Genomic DNA, 15,267 nt, shown 5'->3' with positions numbered 1-15,267 from the left:
TTTCTTTTCTTCTCAGGGAGTGTGGGAGTGGTGAGGTCTGGGAGATCACGACCTTAATTCTCTCCAAGACAGACGGTTTAATTAACACTGGAAGAATCCTCACTGACTCCAGACCTCTACAGTGAGAATGTACAGGGGAATTGGCTTGCCAAGGTAAGTCACTATGCTAATGTGCTTTTTACTGGCAATATACACTAATAACCTCTTAAGTTAGAACAACTCTGTCTCCTGTATTTGTGATGTAATTAGATGATAATATTGTGTGCATTAAAACATGCAAAAAATATCAATTCACATCTAATTTGGCAGTGTTTTGGAGAAATGATTATCATGAGCATGAGTGAATTAAATATGAAATACATTTTTTTTGAAACCTCAATCTTAGAAATGGAGGGGTAAGCAATTTTTAAAGTGGTGCAAGCTACAGAACAGCAAGATGTAAATATTCAACCAACTGACAGCATGCTAAAAGTGGATAATTTTTTTGGTTCCCCTTCACCGGGTAGCACGTTATGTGCAGTCAACACTGACATTTTGGTTGCAACAGCTGTCGCAAAGTGCAAAATGTTAAGATCCCACCACTTGTGTGTGGGTTGTTTACAGTTAGAAGCAGGAAATCTATTCGTGTTATCAAGACAAGTTCGACTGCGAAAGCAACTAAAACGGAACATTTGCCACAGATAGAGAGAAGTCTGAAGTGGCTAACCATCAAAACTTCCTAAATGTTGATCACCTTTTTAAATTTTCTCACATTGGTTTGCACTTTGACATTATGCACCAATACTGAGTTAACAGTATCCTGTTTGAACAGTGTATCAGTTTCAGGATGGCATCTAGTTAAAAATATCTTTTTACAAGGATTTGATGCTCACAGTGATGCTTGTGATAGTTGTTTTTTGTACTGACTAAAGGTAATAAACTGATACCAGCTGGACACCCAAACATTATGCTCAAAACGAGTTTTCGGCATTACAGTTTTGGAACTAAAAAGAGTCCCTTTTGAAAAGTGAAATACTAAATATTCACCCTGAAGCTCAAAAGTTGCAGATAAGGGTTAATAGCACCTGTTTTTAATGTCTGCTGTGTTGGGGGATTCCCCTCTCTGTGTGGAATAGTGAATCTCCCACACACAGAGCTTCTATTTCACATGATAACAAACAGCACCTGACAGTGTGTTTGCCTTTAGCAGTAAAGAAATTTATACCCCTGGGAATCTTAAAGAACAGGTGTTCCTCAGTTCATCCACCATAACGCTGTTTATAATTGCATTAAGAATCAGTACACTCAGAAAAATAAATGGACCTATTGTACTTGCAGGGCAATGTTTTTCCTGCGGTCTCTCCAGGTGAGGCTTGACGTTGAATGACTAAGACTTCTGATCCAGATTTAACTGACATTCAGCCTGGTTCCCATTAAAACAAACATAACAAAACTATGTTGTTAAAATGTTTATGATTGCATAAGACTGTGATTTTCTCCAGCCAGCTAGGACGTTTGAGTGCTAACGTTGTACCTTTGCATATTAGTACATAGCATAGCATTTTTCTACTTATACTGACCGACTTGTCAAAGCTTATCTCACATCTGCACCTATGCTCAGCTAACATGCATGCCTCCAGATGGTGAGAGGAAAGGAGAGCACCCAGTTAGAAAAGCACCAGGCACGGGAAGAACAAAGGCCCCAAGAAGGCTGACACCCAGAGCTCACTTGCAGAAAAGAGAAAAAAAACAAACCAAAACCCCCCCAGAATTATGCAACTACATGTTTACTGTTTGGAAACAGCTTTTTGGTCCTTGAACGGATACCTTTAGTCAGTGTCAGAAATTAGTAACTCTAACAGTAAGTACCAAACAAGTAGGGCATGGAAGCAGTACATCTAATGTAGACGTGTGTGTATTTTTGTGGGGATAGAGAAAGAGAGTGGTAGAAAATTAAATATTGTGGGAAAAGTTAATGTCTGTATGTGTACGCACACAAAAATGCATTTTTTAAAATCCTGCTGAGGTAACAGATGTTCACTGTAGCGATAAGCAGCGAGTGTCCAAACTAATCACTGGTTTGTGTGTGTGTGTCTGTGTGAAGGGGAATATGTGTCCCTGTGTCAGTCAGAAAAGCTGTCCTTCACCTGTCTGTGCTGTTTTTGGTACACTGTATGCATGTGTGTGTGTAGGCTGACATGCTCTAGTGCACATAGATAAATATTACACCTTCAGTGATGAAGTGACTGAGCTTCCTGACACTTCTCCAGATGTCCAAACCCCAGGATTCACCGTCTGCCTCCTTCATTTTTTGTCTTTCTTCCTGTCCTGGTTGTTTTGGATTTCTTTGAGTACCAACACAGCATCCCTGTTGTACAATTTATTTTATCACAATGCTTCTGTAGATCACTCGCTTCAGTTACCCTTGCTAACACATATAGCATTAAACACGTACTCAACATACACATGCACATTCGTATTTACTGCGGTGAATATGAATATGCCCCCTCCCCGCATGGAAGTGCTGGTTTTGACGTTATGCAAAGTCACAGCTCCTACATAGGAAGACAAAACGAGAAACACACACACCCCATATGTCAAGTGATAAGTTACAACATTAGTGCCAAAAATTCCATTGAAAAGCAGAAGCTCTGACTGTTTTTACCTTTTTTGTAGAGAGAAATGAAACTTGTGTAACTACAGTATCCACAGTTGAGAGATTATATTGACTTACACATTAAGTATGATGAAAAAACGTAGAAATATCTGCCATTATTGTGTATTTAATCAGAGATGCCTTTGCAGACGGCTTTTTGATGTGCTAAATAATGCTCGGAGCGAGTAATCCTAACTTAAGTGGGTACTTGGTTTTATTCAAGTCCAAATCTTAAAATAGGGGGATAAGCTTTGGACAAATGCTGAATCCACAAGATTACGGTGTGCAGCTTAGCCTGCTGAGCAAGCCAATCACTGGCTGAGTGTCTTAATTGTCTGTAATTGTAGCTGTAGTCTAGTCAGTGAAACAATCAAAGCAAGCTATTACAAGACCTCGGTCACCAGCCCTTAGGGTGGGACCTTAGATCTCCAGATACGTGCATGCACATAGAAATATACAATTGCGTATACATGCACGCATCCATGCACGCACGCACACAGAAACAGACACATACACATACACATACACATACAAGCAGTCACCCACACATTTCCTGTGTGTTTCATGTAAGACAGTCTTTTTCTTCCTTCTCTTCTGTTTGGAGAGGAAGTGCAGGTCTAATGACTTTTCCAATGCGTCACAAGCAGTGCATGTGGGAGGCAAGCAGCCGCACTGCACGTGTGTGCATGTGAGAATCTTTATGCATATATGTATGAGTCTGTGAAGGGCTTGACACATGCGAGATTTGTTATTCATTTGTTAAAGGATTTATGTGTATTTCGCCTGTCTGTTTCAGAGAAACTTCACAAAAAGTTTGTGAGCGCTTTTGAAATAAAGTTATTCATGTGCTTGTGTTCACAGGAAGTGTGCACACCTAACTGAGTATTTTTGGTCAGCCTCTGAAAAATAAGCATCTCATAGGGATTCCGATTCACTCCTTGCATCGATGTGGCCATGTGCACCACTTAATACTGCATGTGTACACAGTTTGTTTTTGAAAGTGCATCTTGTTTCTCGTAAACAGAGCTACCACTGAGAACATACACAACTGTAAAACCTAGTCTGTCTGCACTACTCATACTCTACATATCAATCCTAATCAATATTTTATTTTATGGGAGAATGTGTAGCAAGCTGAACTTTCAGTAATAATATTTTCTGTTAATGTATAATGTATTTATGATGGTTGCTGCCAATATTTCTCCTCATTTTCAGTGTCCCACTGCATCATTGTGGGGCTCTGGAGGGTTCCACTCATAAATCACCAGCAACTGGTGAAAGTCAGGCTTTTCACCATGAAATGTAACAGTTTTTAAAAAATTGGAGTCTTTTTAAGGAAACAGTTGAAGCAAAGACAAACCGTTACAATGGCTGCAGATTTCATGTGTCCATTGGTATTGGCACTTTTTAGTTTTGTTCCATTGGTGCATTCTTGAATTAGTCAGAAGTTTTTATGGGATGCCCTCTCAACCTCGATTTCCTACTCAGAAAGTCCAATCTCTATCCATGAATGTACTGCAACAGCAAAAAGCATAATGATTGTGATCCCTGAATGGCTCTACTTTGCGAGGAACCAAACAAATCTGACATTTGTGTTTCCAGGTATCTGGACTGCAACATATGTTACAGCTAAGTTAGCTGTAAATGCAGGCAACAAGAATCAGAGGAACTGGTTAAGATGCCGTTGCACAAAAAGGTGACTAAATGAACTGAGCAAAGAAAAGTGGCCATGGAGAAGCTCAGTTAGTAGTAGGAAGCGCTGGAGCTAAAGCAGGGTGCCAGAAACCTGACTGAGTTTACTTTGAAACTGCAGACACATGGATAGAAGTTAACTAGAGAAAGAATACGTTTAGAATAGCACATTATATACAAGTTACTGAACGTGTGACTGATTATATAAGCAGAGTATCTACTAGGTGGTAGACATGTTGGAGGTTGTAATGTAAGGCATGATCCTTAGCTCTGACCTCGAGCATAGATTTCTAGCAATACAACTACATCGCCACAAGCAGGAACCATTCTTCTTGGGTTGCCAGTGTGAAAAACCATTAGCTAATCCCCACAATGCCTTGTTCCCCAAGCTCCAGCTGCAGTGAGCTTGCACAGTTCAGCTGAGGCCACAGAGAAGTGTTTTGCTCAAAACAAGTACCCATTCAAAGACCAGGGTTGGTTCTTAGCAACTTCAGCAAGTGACTATTGAAACATTATTTTAGGTGAAATGAAAAACAGAATCAAAAACAGTGTTTTGATTGGATTCAAGGCCTTTACTGAACCCTTCCACCACATTCATCACTCCTATTCTTTACCTTTGCTCCCTAGTGCCAACTCCATCATTTTCTTCACTATGTCTTATGCTTATGAACACCCACTCACATTTTCCTTCTTTTTTCTCCTCCTTTCATGTTTTTCCTTCAGTTTATTCCTCTTTCTACTTGTCCTTCCATTCTCCTCTGTCCTCCATCGTTTCATGCCCAACACCCAACCTCTTTCAGCAGCTGTTCGTCTCCACTCCATTCCTTTTCCACACTTTTTCCTTTGGATCCTTTACTATCATTACATTCTTTCTGTTGTTTGACATATTAAACTTCTTTATATGTGGTGATCGAAGGATGAAAAAGGTTATAAGTATAGTGGAAAAGCAATGGCTTGGTGTAAGTATGTATTATTCAGTGATAAAATGGAATGACTTAGTTGTCTGCAATACCAAGAGCAAATGATAGCTATACATTTACAATAATCATTGATAATCATTACTAGTTAGTTTAGGCACCTATTAATTTTCTTACCAAAACATGGGAAATGTCATGAACCCTCATGCTTGTCTACTGAATATAAGACTACAGGCTTAGCATTGGTTAGCTTAGCCTTAAGACTGGGTAATCATTAACATTCGCATCTGGAAAACAAGAGCTAAAGTTGCTACTGAATGAGTATGATCACCACTGACAGTGAGAAGAAGACATGGGAATGAAGCCCAACAGTCTTTTCCCCTGACATGTTTGAAACCTTTACTAGTTCTCATCAGTTTAAGTTTTATATCAGCATGAAACTGTCATCCTATTTGTATTTATGATTTTTCCCATATATTTATTCCCCCCCCCACAGAACCTTTAAAAAAAGAAAAAAGAAAGTAGTAGAGATAAAACAAATGAGATAATGTGTCAATATAGTAAAACTTAGGAGGTGAAGCTTTACTTGTCTGATCTGATCTGGCTGTCTGGTTTCATATTTAGTATTCACATGTGTGCGTGATATTGAGCTTCTTCTCTGACTCTCAGCCAAAAAGTCAATTGTTCAACATTAATTTTTCATATCACCATGGCGGTTTCAGTCATAGTTTTAACAGCGTATTGACCTGAAATGTGTTTGAAATCAACCAATTTGCAGAATCTTCTTTTGCCTGGTTCCAGTAAATGGATAACATACTGTACAACAACCATGTCTCTACAAGCAAACTGTATTATTATTTCCCTTATTAGATTTTATGTTGTTATTGTTATTTTGTTCTGAATTGTTATTTGCTTAGATTTGGGCACTAAAACTGATTACTTATTTCAGGGAAAGGGATCATGATTAAAATGTAACCTTTTATCACATTAACCACCTTAGGAGCTCCTCCTTCATTTTCTGGGTTACCAGGGTGAAAGAGTTCCACCCCATCTATTGTATGATTGTTCAACTGAAGAGCAGCTAAAGCAGCAAAACCAATATATCATGAGGTTGAAACTATTGATGAAATGTCACAAATCTGAAGAATTAAGTCGCCCTTGAAATGTAATTGAGAATGCAGTTTAGCGGTGTAGGAAGGTAATTCTTAGGAGACGGGCCTTATGTTTTATTGGTTTTAAAGTACTGACTCAGTTTAGCCTTGAGTTGCGTTTATTTTATTTGCAGCTGTATAATGAAGGGTCTTGGGTTTATCATCTCCACCAGGACCCTGTAAGGGAAGTCATTGCGTTCCGTCCTGCATGCTCTCTACTGCTCTCGTTAGCTTTTCATATCCCTTCTATCTGAGACTACTGAGGCAGTTCAGCTGAGGTCAGATAGATAGTGTGCGCTGCCCTGGGGATACACAGATTGGCTACCAACCAGAGAACCAGAATAAGTTTGAAGGAGATGTTCAAGTATGCTTTCAATCCCTCTCTCTCTCACTTTGCTGCTATATGCCAAGGCTTGTTGCTTGTAGAGGCTTGTGCCAGAGGCTTAAAAGAACTTTTGGGAATAATACTACTACTACTAATAAATAATAATAATAATAATAATAATAATAATAGTCTCTTTGTTTGAGGGATAGAAATGGGGTAAGAAAGTGCTTGAAGCAGTGAGAAAGCCAGAAAGGCAGAGGCAAATACTTGCTCAGGCTAAAGCCTGAAGTCATTGCAGGAAGCTGATATTTTCCCAGACTTACTTTACTCTTTCTCGGAGTCTGATCCAACAATTGCAGCTTCCTCTGAGGGGCTAATAATACAGCAGAACCATTGTGCAAAGCGTCATTTCCTTTTGCCTGATTTAGCAAGAGAGAATGTTTGCATGCAATCTTTCCCCTCCCAGTGTGGTTGGGAGATTTTGCTGCCATCAGATTGGATTGTCACACCACATCGTAATAATGCACTATTATAGTCTGGCTCAGATGATCGTAGATACACAGATAACAGTCCTTTAGCTGCTATAGCTGCTCAGCTGTTCTCTAAGTCTCAGCTGTCTTGTAACGGTACTGTTTTTTGGTGTATAAAAAGACGAGCAACATGCTTTAATTTTTAAACAGTGTTTTTCTTTTACGCACATAATGACCTGAGATACACAGACTGATCACTGTGCATCTCAGCTTAGCCTTGATCATTCCCGCAGGCAAAGCATACTCAGCCTGTCTGACCAGCTTGACCAGTTTATCTATCTGTGTTTTTTGTGGATGCGTCTGTGTGTATGTGTGCGTGCGTGTGTGCGTGTGCATTCATATCTGTTCACCTGGCTCTCGGCCTATCTTGCAGTTTGTCTTTATGTTTGGCTGACTATGCAGTTTCTATTTTATCGGTACGTCTACCAGTTTGTGTGTATGTGTGTGTCCATGGGTGAAATGACCACTGGGTTTCCTGCTGTGTTGACCACATGCTCAGCTCCATTCTCCTTTCCTTCAGTGCTGCTTTTTACCCCACTTGGCTGCTCTACCTTGACTACCCATGTTGTTCTGTCTTGCCTGGCTTTTCATTTTGTAGTGAATGGTCATGGTTTTGGGCCTTATTCTATCCTTGAGGTTTTGGACCTCATGGGGATCCCTTTCAGGTAAAACTGGTACACTGTGAAAATAAAGCCTACAGGGACAAACACACAGGATTCAGATGGATACATTTTGCTACTCGCAGTTGAAATTGTAAATGTCACGTGCAGGTTTGCTTTTGAAATCACCTGGAGCCAAAGAGGTGTTTTATGACACCTCTGTGTCAGGAGATAAAGATCTAGGAACCATAGCATGAGCAGTTATAGTCCTTTTCACTCAACAGATAATGCAATGAGCACCACCTACAGTGACTCAAACAATACTGAATGGAAATGAATAGAGTCACAGTGCTGCATACTGAATGACAAAGAATGATAAAAAACAAAAACAACAAAAACAACATCCTCAAAGAAGCCTTGTGCTCTAAATTTGCATGTTTAAGAGTTCTGATTTTTCTTTGTTAATGCCAGTGCTGAGAGGTACTCTTAAAACTCAGCACCACTGTCATCTTCATTATCATTACCACCAAAAAGTGCAACAAAATCCCTCCTTCTCTATCTCTCCACTTGATCGCAGCTCTATTTCCTTCTCTCCTCATAGCCACATTCTCCAGAAGTCAGAGACAATAATGGTCTAATTTGTCTGGGTGAGAGCTTGTGAGTGCAAATGCCTGGCCAGTAGACCATATGGTGTTGAGACTCAAGGAGAAATGCATGTCTCTGTGTATGACCTTACCTGTCTGAAAGCATGACATATTTGTTTGTAAAACATGTGCAGCTTGTGTGATTAGAGATTAAGTGTGTAGATATGCCCATTTGTCTTTGAGTGTGTGAAGAAATAAACTACCAGTCAAAAGGCTGGACTCAGGGAATTTTTTAAATGAAAACCTGTTGCTTGATTCAGTAAATAAATTACAAAATAATTGAGGAATATAGTCAATACACTGGGAACTTCTTAGATAGGGTCAAAGCTATTCCCAACACGGTCAACCCCAACAACTCAGCAGAACTGATTGTGTTGCCTACTCCATTATAAACAGTCCTAACTCTTTTTTCTTCTGTAAATAGTTCTTGTAGAGCTTACAGTTAAGCTCTGGGTCACTGCATGTGAAAATGTGTTCTAATTAAGTGGTGTCCACACATAATGATAAGGTATTGATAAAGTATTTGTTCCTGAAGACTCGTTTTATCCTGTGAAATTCTGTCTCTGCAAAACTACAAAAACGCTCCCAAACCCTGCCTGGGAGATGCCATCAATCACTTATCCAGCATCTTTCATTTATCTCTGATGGTCTCTTGACCTATCAAGTTGCATTTTGTCCAACTAAGTCTGTGTCATTTTACTGGAACTGCAAGCTACAGTCTAATACAAGTATCGTGTACTTGTTTCGCTTGTTTCTTTATATTATGTGCTGTGATTTACTGAAATATGTGCAAACAGAGTATTTACAATTCTAAAGAGGTTGAAAGTGTTACACCCCGGCCTAGGCAACCGGCGTGCAACACAGGAAAAATAAAAATAAGGGAAAAAAACAACAAAACAACTACTACGGTTTTCCACGAAAATATCCCAAAACAAAAGTATCGACAACTATTTACCTCAAAGCAAAATAAGACATTTATTTACATCAAAACACCAAACTATTTACAACCGGGGGGGAGATCGCGACCATGACAAACTGAAACACAAGGCTTAAATACATAGAGGGAGCAATCAGGGAATGGACCACAGGAGGGAAACACAGCTGGGGCAAATCAGAACTGACGAGACAAGGAAGCGTAAACTGAACACACTGAGATAAGACAGACTTTCAAAGTAAAGCAGGAAACACATAACAGTCACGCCTAAAACAAAACACTGACAACACTGAATCGTAACAGTTCCCCCCACCCAAAAATCAAACATTTAAAACATGTAACCCCAAAGAAAATGTTTGATTCATGACCAGCGCATACGGCACCGGCTGCTGTTCTGCGGCGACGCTGATGGCTGGACGGGCCCCTTGGATCCTCCAGTGGAAACGGAAGGCTGGAGCGGTCCCTCGGACCCTCCAGCAAAGGCAGACGAAGGCTGGAGCGGTCCCTCGGTCCCTCCAGCGAAGACAAACGAAGGCTGGAGCGGTCCCTCGGACCCTCCAGCGAAGACGACGAAGGCTGGAGCGGTCCCTCGGACAGCGGGTGGCCGCGGTCCTGGAGTCCCTGAGGAGGGCGGGGCTCACGGCCAACCCGAAGAAGTGTGCGGTTGGACGGAGGGAGGTACAGTATCTGGGGTACCACTTGGGGGGCGGGCAGGTGCGTCCACAGGTGGAGAAGACGGCGGCTATCGCATCCCCAAGACTAAAAAGGAGGTGAGACGGTTTCTGGGGCTGGCAGGTTACTATCGCCGTTTCGTGCCAGGGTTTGCGCAGCTGACCAGCCCCCTGACCGATCTCACCCAAAAGGGTGCTCCAGATCTGGTTCAGTGGACGGGGCCGTGCCAGGCGGCGTTTGTGCAGGTGAAAAAGTCTCTCTGTGGGGAGCCGCTGCTTCACACTCCTAACCTTTCCCTCCCTTTTGTTCTGCAGACTGACGCCGCGAACAGAGGGCTGGGGGCCGTTTTGTCCCAGCAGGTAAGGGGGGTCGACCGTCGCGTTCTTTACATCAGCCAGAAGCTGGCAGAGCGTGAAAGACGGTACAGCACTGTGGAGAAGGAGTGCTTGGCTATCCGGTGGGCGGTCGACTCCCTTCGCTATTACCTCCTGGGGCGCTCATTCACCCTCTGCTCGGACCACGCCCCGCTGCAGTGGCTCCACCGCATGAAGGATGCCAACGCCTAGATCACCCGGTGGTATCTGGCTGTACAGCCCTTTAAGTTCAAGGTGGTCCATAGGCCATAGAAGCAGATGGCGGTGGCTGATTTCCTTTCTCGCTCGCGGGGGTGGGGGGGGGAGTAGGTTCGGCCGGACGGCTCCCAGGCCTCAGTCGGGCGGTGGGGGTGTGTGGCGCAGGTGTGGTCCCGGGCGCGGCTGCAGGGGAGGAGTGGTGCAGTGAGCTCAACGGGGCGGTGCTGGAGATGCCGGTGAGAACAGCTGATGGCGATTTGGACTGATGGTGGTTTCCTTCCCTTTTTATAGTGAGATGGAGAGGAGCGGGGAGAGAGGGAAATCAGCTGGGACCGACAGCTGTCAGACTGTCTTCAGTCATAACCCAGGGAAAACTATAAATAAATGTGGAATCTGGTGATAAAGACCTGTGTGTGTGTGTACCTGTGTGTAGTGCATTTCACAGACTCAAACAAGTTTTGCTGAAAAACTGAATATGGAACAAGCAAAGCTTAATACTAAACAATATATACATTAGCTGTATAATACCAGTAGGCCAGCTCTTATAGTAATTTGGTATGGCTTTGCGGGCCAAATGTAATTAGGCTGCAGGCCAAATTTGGTCCGCGGGCCAAAGTTTGACACCTATGGCATAGTGGATCAAAATCCTATGGTACTTTTTTGCATGGCTGAACTGCAGCCCAAACCATGACAGAGCCTCAACCAGGTTTTACAGATGGATGTACTCACCGTTTCCCCATCCTGACCTCTACAGGGTGGGCCATTTATATGGATACACCGTAATAAAATGGGAATGGTTGGTGATATTAAAATCCTGTTTGTGGCACATTAGTATATGTGAGGGGGCAAACTCCTCAAGATGGGTGGTGACCATGGTGGCCATTTAGAAGTCGGCCATCTTGGATACAACTTTTGTTTTTTCAATAGGAAGAGGGCCATGTGACACATCAAACTTATTGGTAATCCATCCATCCATTTGCTTCCGCTTATCCTTTTTAGGGTCGCGGGGGGCGCTGGAGCCTATCCCAGCTGTCATAGGGCGAGAGGCAGGGTACACCCTGGACAGGTCGCCAGTCTGTCGCAGGGCCAACACACAGGGACAGACAACCATTCGCACTCACATTCATTCGCACATTCACACCTAGTGACAATTTGGATTATCCAATTAACCTATCCCCACAAGCTGCATGTCTTTGGACGGTGGGAGGAAGCCGGAGTACCCGGAGGGAACCCACGCAAACATGGGGAGAACATGCAAACTCCACACAGAAAGACCCCGGCCTGATGTTGAAATTGAACTCAGGACCTTCTTGCTGTGTGGCAACAGTGCTAACCACCGTGCCACCGTGCTGCCCCTTATTGGTAATGTCACAAGAAAAACAATGGTGTGCTTGGTTTCAACGTAACTTTATTCTTTCATGAGTTATTTACAAGTTTCTCTTTGTTCACAGCCATTGACATGTCGAAGAGGTTAACACGTGAGGAGCGGATCGAAATTGTGTTGATATCTGGTGAACGCAGTAACCGGGTCATTGCAGCAGATTTCAATGCAAGACACCCTACGAGACCACCCCTCTCCCATGCTACAGTTAGCAAACTGCTTGCTAAGTTTCGTGAAACTGGTTCAGTGTTGGATTTGCCAAAATGTGGACGCAAGAAAACTGTCACTAATGAAGAAACATCAGTGGCTGTCCTAGCTTCATTCAGCAAGAGCCCACAGCGTAGCGCTCACCGCATGTCACTGGAGAGTGGCATTAGTCGAACATCCCTTCGGCGGATATTAGCTACTCACAAATGGCACCCTTACAAACTCCAGCTACTGCAGCATCTCAACGAGGATGACCCAGATCGGCGCACAGAATTTGCCGAATGGGCAAAACAAAAATTGGAACAGGACCCTCAGTTCACGCAGAAGATTTTGTTCAGTGATGAGGCAAACTTTTATGTGAATGGTGAAGTTAACAAACAAAACCACCACTATTGGTCTGACACTAACCCACATTGGATGGATCCCTCCAAGACTGTTGGAACAACAAAAGTGATGGTTTGGTGTGGTATATGGGGTACAACGGTAGTGGGTCCAATAGTTCTTCATCAATGGAAACCTCAAGGCCACTGGATATTTGAAATCGCTACATGATGTTTTCCCTCTTTATGCACTGAAGCTGGCACGTTCCCTGAGTTTTTCCAGCAAGATGGTGCACCACCACATTATGGGTGCCAGGTCCGAGCATTCCTAGATGAACAGTTTCCTGGAAAGTGGATTGGTCGTCGTGGGCCAGTTGAATGGCCCCCAAGGTCTTCGAATCTGACCCCCTTAGACTTTTATCTTTGGGGTCATCTGAAGGAAATTGTCTATGGTGTGAAGATACGAGATGTGCAGCACCTGAAACTACAGATACTGGATGCCTGTGCTGGCATTTCTCCTGCGGTGTTGTTATCAGTGTATGAAGAGTGGGAGAAGAGGGTTGCATTGACAATCCAACACAATAGAGATTGACAGACCACGTGACTTTCGCGCATTGCATGCCGGGAACTCGTGGCAAAACAATCAAAGCAATGCATCAAATGCAAACATTTGCAGCACCGCAAAACGTTCATTCTTCAGTTCCAATACCTTCTTGCTTTTTCTTTGTCCCCCAAAAAAGTTATGTACAAAACAAAGGAGAACAAGGCCGGTCCGTACAAAGACAGACTCGACGAAAAGTCAAAGAAAAGATACGAGGAAAAAATCAAAGGAGTGAAAGGTTTGGACCCTTACGAGCACACAGAGTGTACAAAAGATGTGAGCGTGCTGCCCAACTTTCACCACGCTCATATTTATAATTATACGGTTCTTTGATGAGTGCATACACTCATGAAGTTTTTAGCAACTTCAGGTCACTGCAACAAGCCCAGGTACAGTTTACCGACGGATGGGTACAGGACCTTGAAATGCACCGTGTAGAACGAAAGAACATCGTACATATCACAAGTTTACCAGTCTCACAAATCGTCTTCATAAATACACATTGGTTAACCGTTTCTTAATAGGACCTTTAAGCTTAACGGTAATTAATTAGTAGTGGAAATAATTTCTGGTACCCAGCACAGAAATGTAGCAGTGACAATAATACTGTATGCTGTAATCGTACTGGGCAATTAGTGATACAAAAAAACCTGTTTTATCCTGTGAATAAAAGTATATGTTTTTGTCAATGTACCATGGTAATAACAGAAGCGAAACGCAATATTGTGTCAGGACAATTCACTATTTATACACAATTAATAAAGGAGCATAGCGCGACAATTTCTGTTCAGCGCCAGACTTGTTTTTAACCTATATCACCAATTATGTTATGAAAAATGACGTATTAACTACTACAAAACACTGACCTTTGTGGAAATGCTTGGAGCAGACTAACATGTGAGCTGGAGTGTTCTGAGACGTTATATTTGGTCTTTGAATGGCTGCAATCCAGGCCATCCGTTGCCTCTTTGTTACTTCGGAAACATGGCTCGAACAATTTCTCTTTAACGACGTAATACGATAACAACTGATCTCTTTACCTGTCGGTTTCCCGTGGCTGTCATGCGACCGGCTATTGCAGTTAATAATACAACAGCTTCTTGCCATTTTTTGTGTTTCTTTTCTTTTCTGTAATTTCAATTGAAAGCCTGCGTGCGCTAGTACCTCTTGCCACGAGTTCCCAGAATCCCTTACGGTTTTAACCCTGAATGACGTCACATTTTCAATCTCTATGGGCAGCACATTGAACACATTTTATAAGTGGTCAGAAACTTGTAAATAACTCATGAAAGAATAAAGTTACGTTGAAACCAAGCACACCATTGTTTTTCTTGTGACATTACCAATAAGTTTGATGTGTCACATGGCCCTCTTCCTATTGAAAAAACAAAAGTTGTATCCAAGATGGCCGACTTCTAAATGGCCACCATGGTCACCACCCATCTTGAGGAGTTTGCCCCCTCACATATACTAATGTGCCACAAACAGGATTTTAATATCACCAACCATTCCCATTTTATTACGGTGTATCCATATAAATGGCCCACCCTGTAGACTGAAGATGATGTGAACCAGAAACTTGAAATTTGGATTCATCGCTTTATCAGACCTGTTTCCACAGATTTTTAGTCCAGTTCTTGTATAAGTTGGCATACCTCAGCCTTTTCTTTCCTTTTTTCTTCCTTCGGTGAGCAGTGGATTAACTGAAGGGTCAGATGCATCTCTCAGATCCTGTGTCACATGTTTACTTAATTTCCCATTTCTTAAAGACATGACTTTCAGATACTGTTTCTATGCTGTAGATAGTTTTTAGGTCTGCTGCTTCATCCTTTGTCCTGAGCTTGTCCAGGTTCTTCAAATTGTTTAGGAAACACTGTATACCACACTGAGATATGCCAAGTTTTTGGCTGATAGCTCTTTGGGAATCATCTTGATTGTGTAGAATTGCTATTTATTTCTATCAAACTATGTTTTCTTTGGCATTTTTCATAGATTCAACTAAAGAAATGTGAAGAAATGACTTGTTTTTGTGTCAGGCTGCTAGTAACAAACTAAACAAACTACAGTTTAAAATCTTTTTTTCTGTA

The 15,267-nt window shown here is 42.3% G+C and overlaps 1 long non-coding RNA gene across 6 annotated transcripts in view; it reads left to right on the top strand.

The window, feature by feature from the left end:
• Nucleotides 1–15,267, top strand: part of LOC146563814 (uncharacterized) — a 114,252-nt gene that overhangs the window by 51,269 nt on the left and 47,716 nt on the right. For all 6 annotated transcript variants that reach the window (XR_014894362.1, XR_014894365.1, XR_014894364.1 and 3 more), the window contains exon 3: nt 17–153. This is a non-coding gene — a long non-coding RNA (uncharacterized LOC146563814). The remainder of the gene's footprint in view (nt 1–16; nt 154–15,267) is intronic.

Source organism: Mchenga conophoros, linkage group LG11 (assembly GCF_057382185.1).
Source record: "Mchenga conophoros isolate Kocher_MC1m ecotype Shallow Benthic linkage group LG11, M_conophoros_male_GT1.1, whole genome shotgun sequence".
NCBI classification, from domain to species: Eukaryota; Metazoa; Chordata; class Actinopteri; order Cichliformes; family Cichlidae; genus Mchenga; species Mchenga conophoros.
Note: the sequence above shows the minus strand (reverse complement) of the source record. Positions and strands in the feature narration are given on the sequence as shown.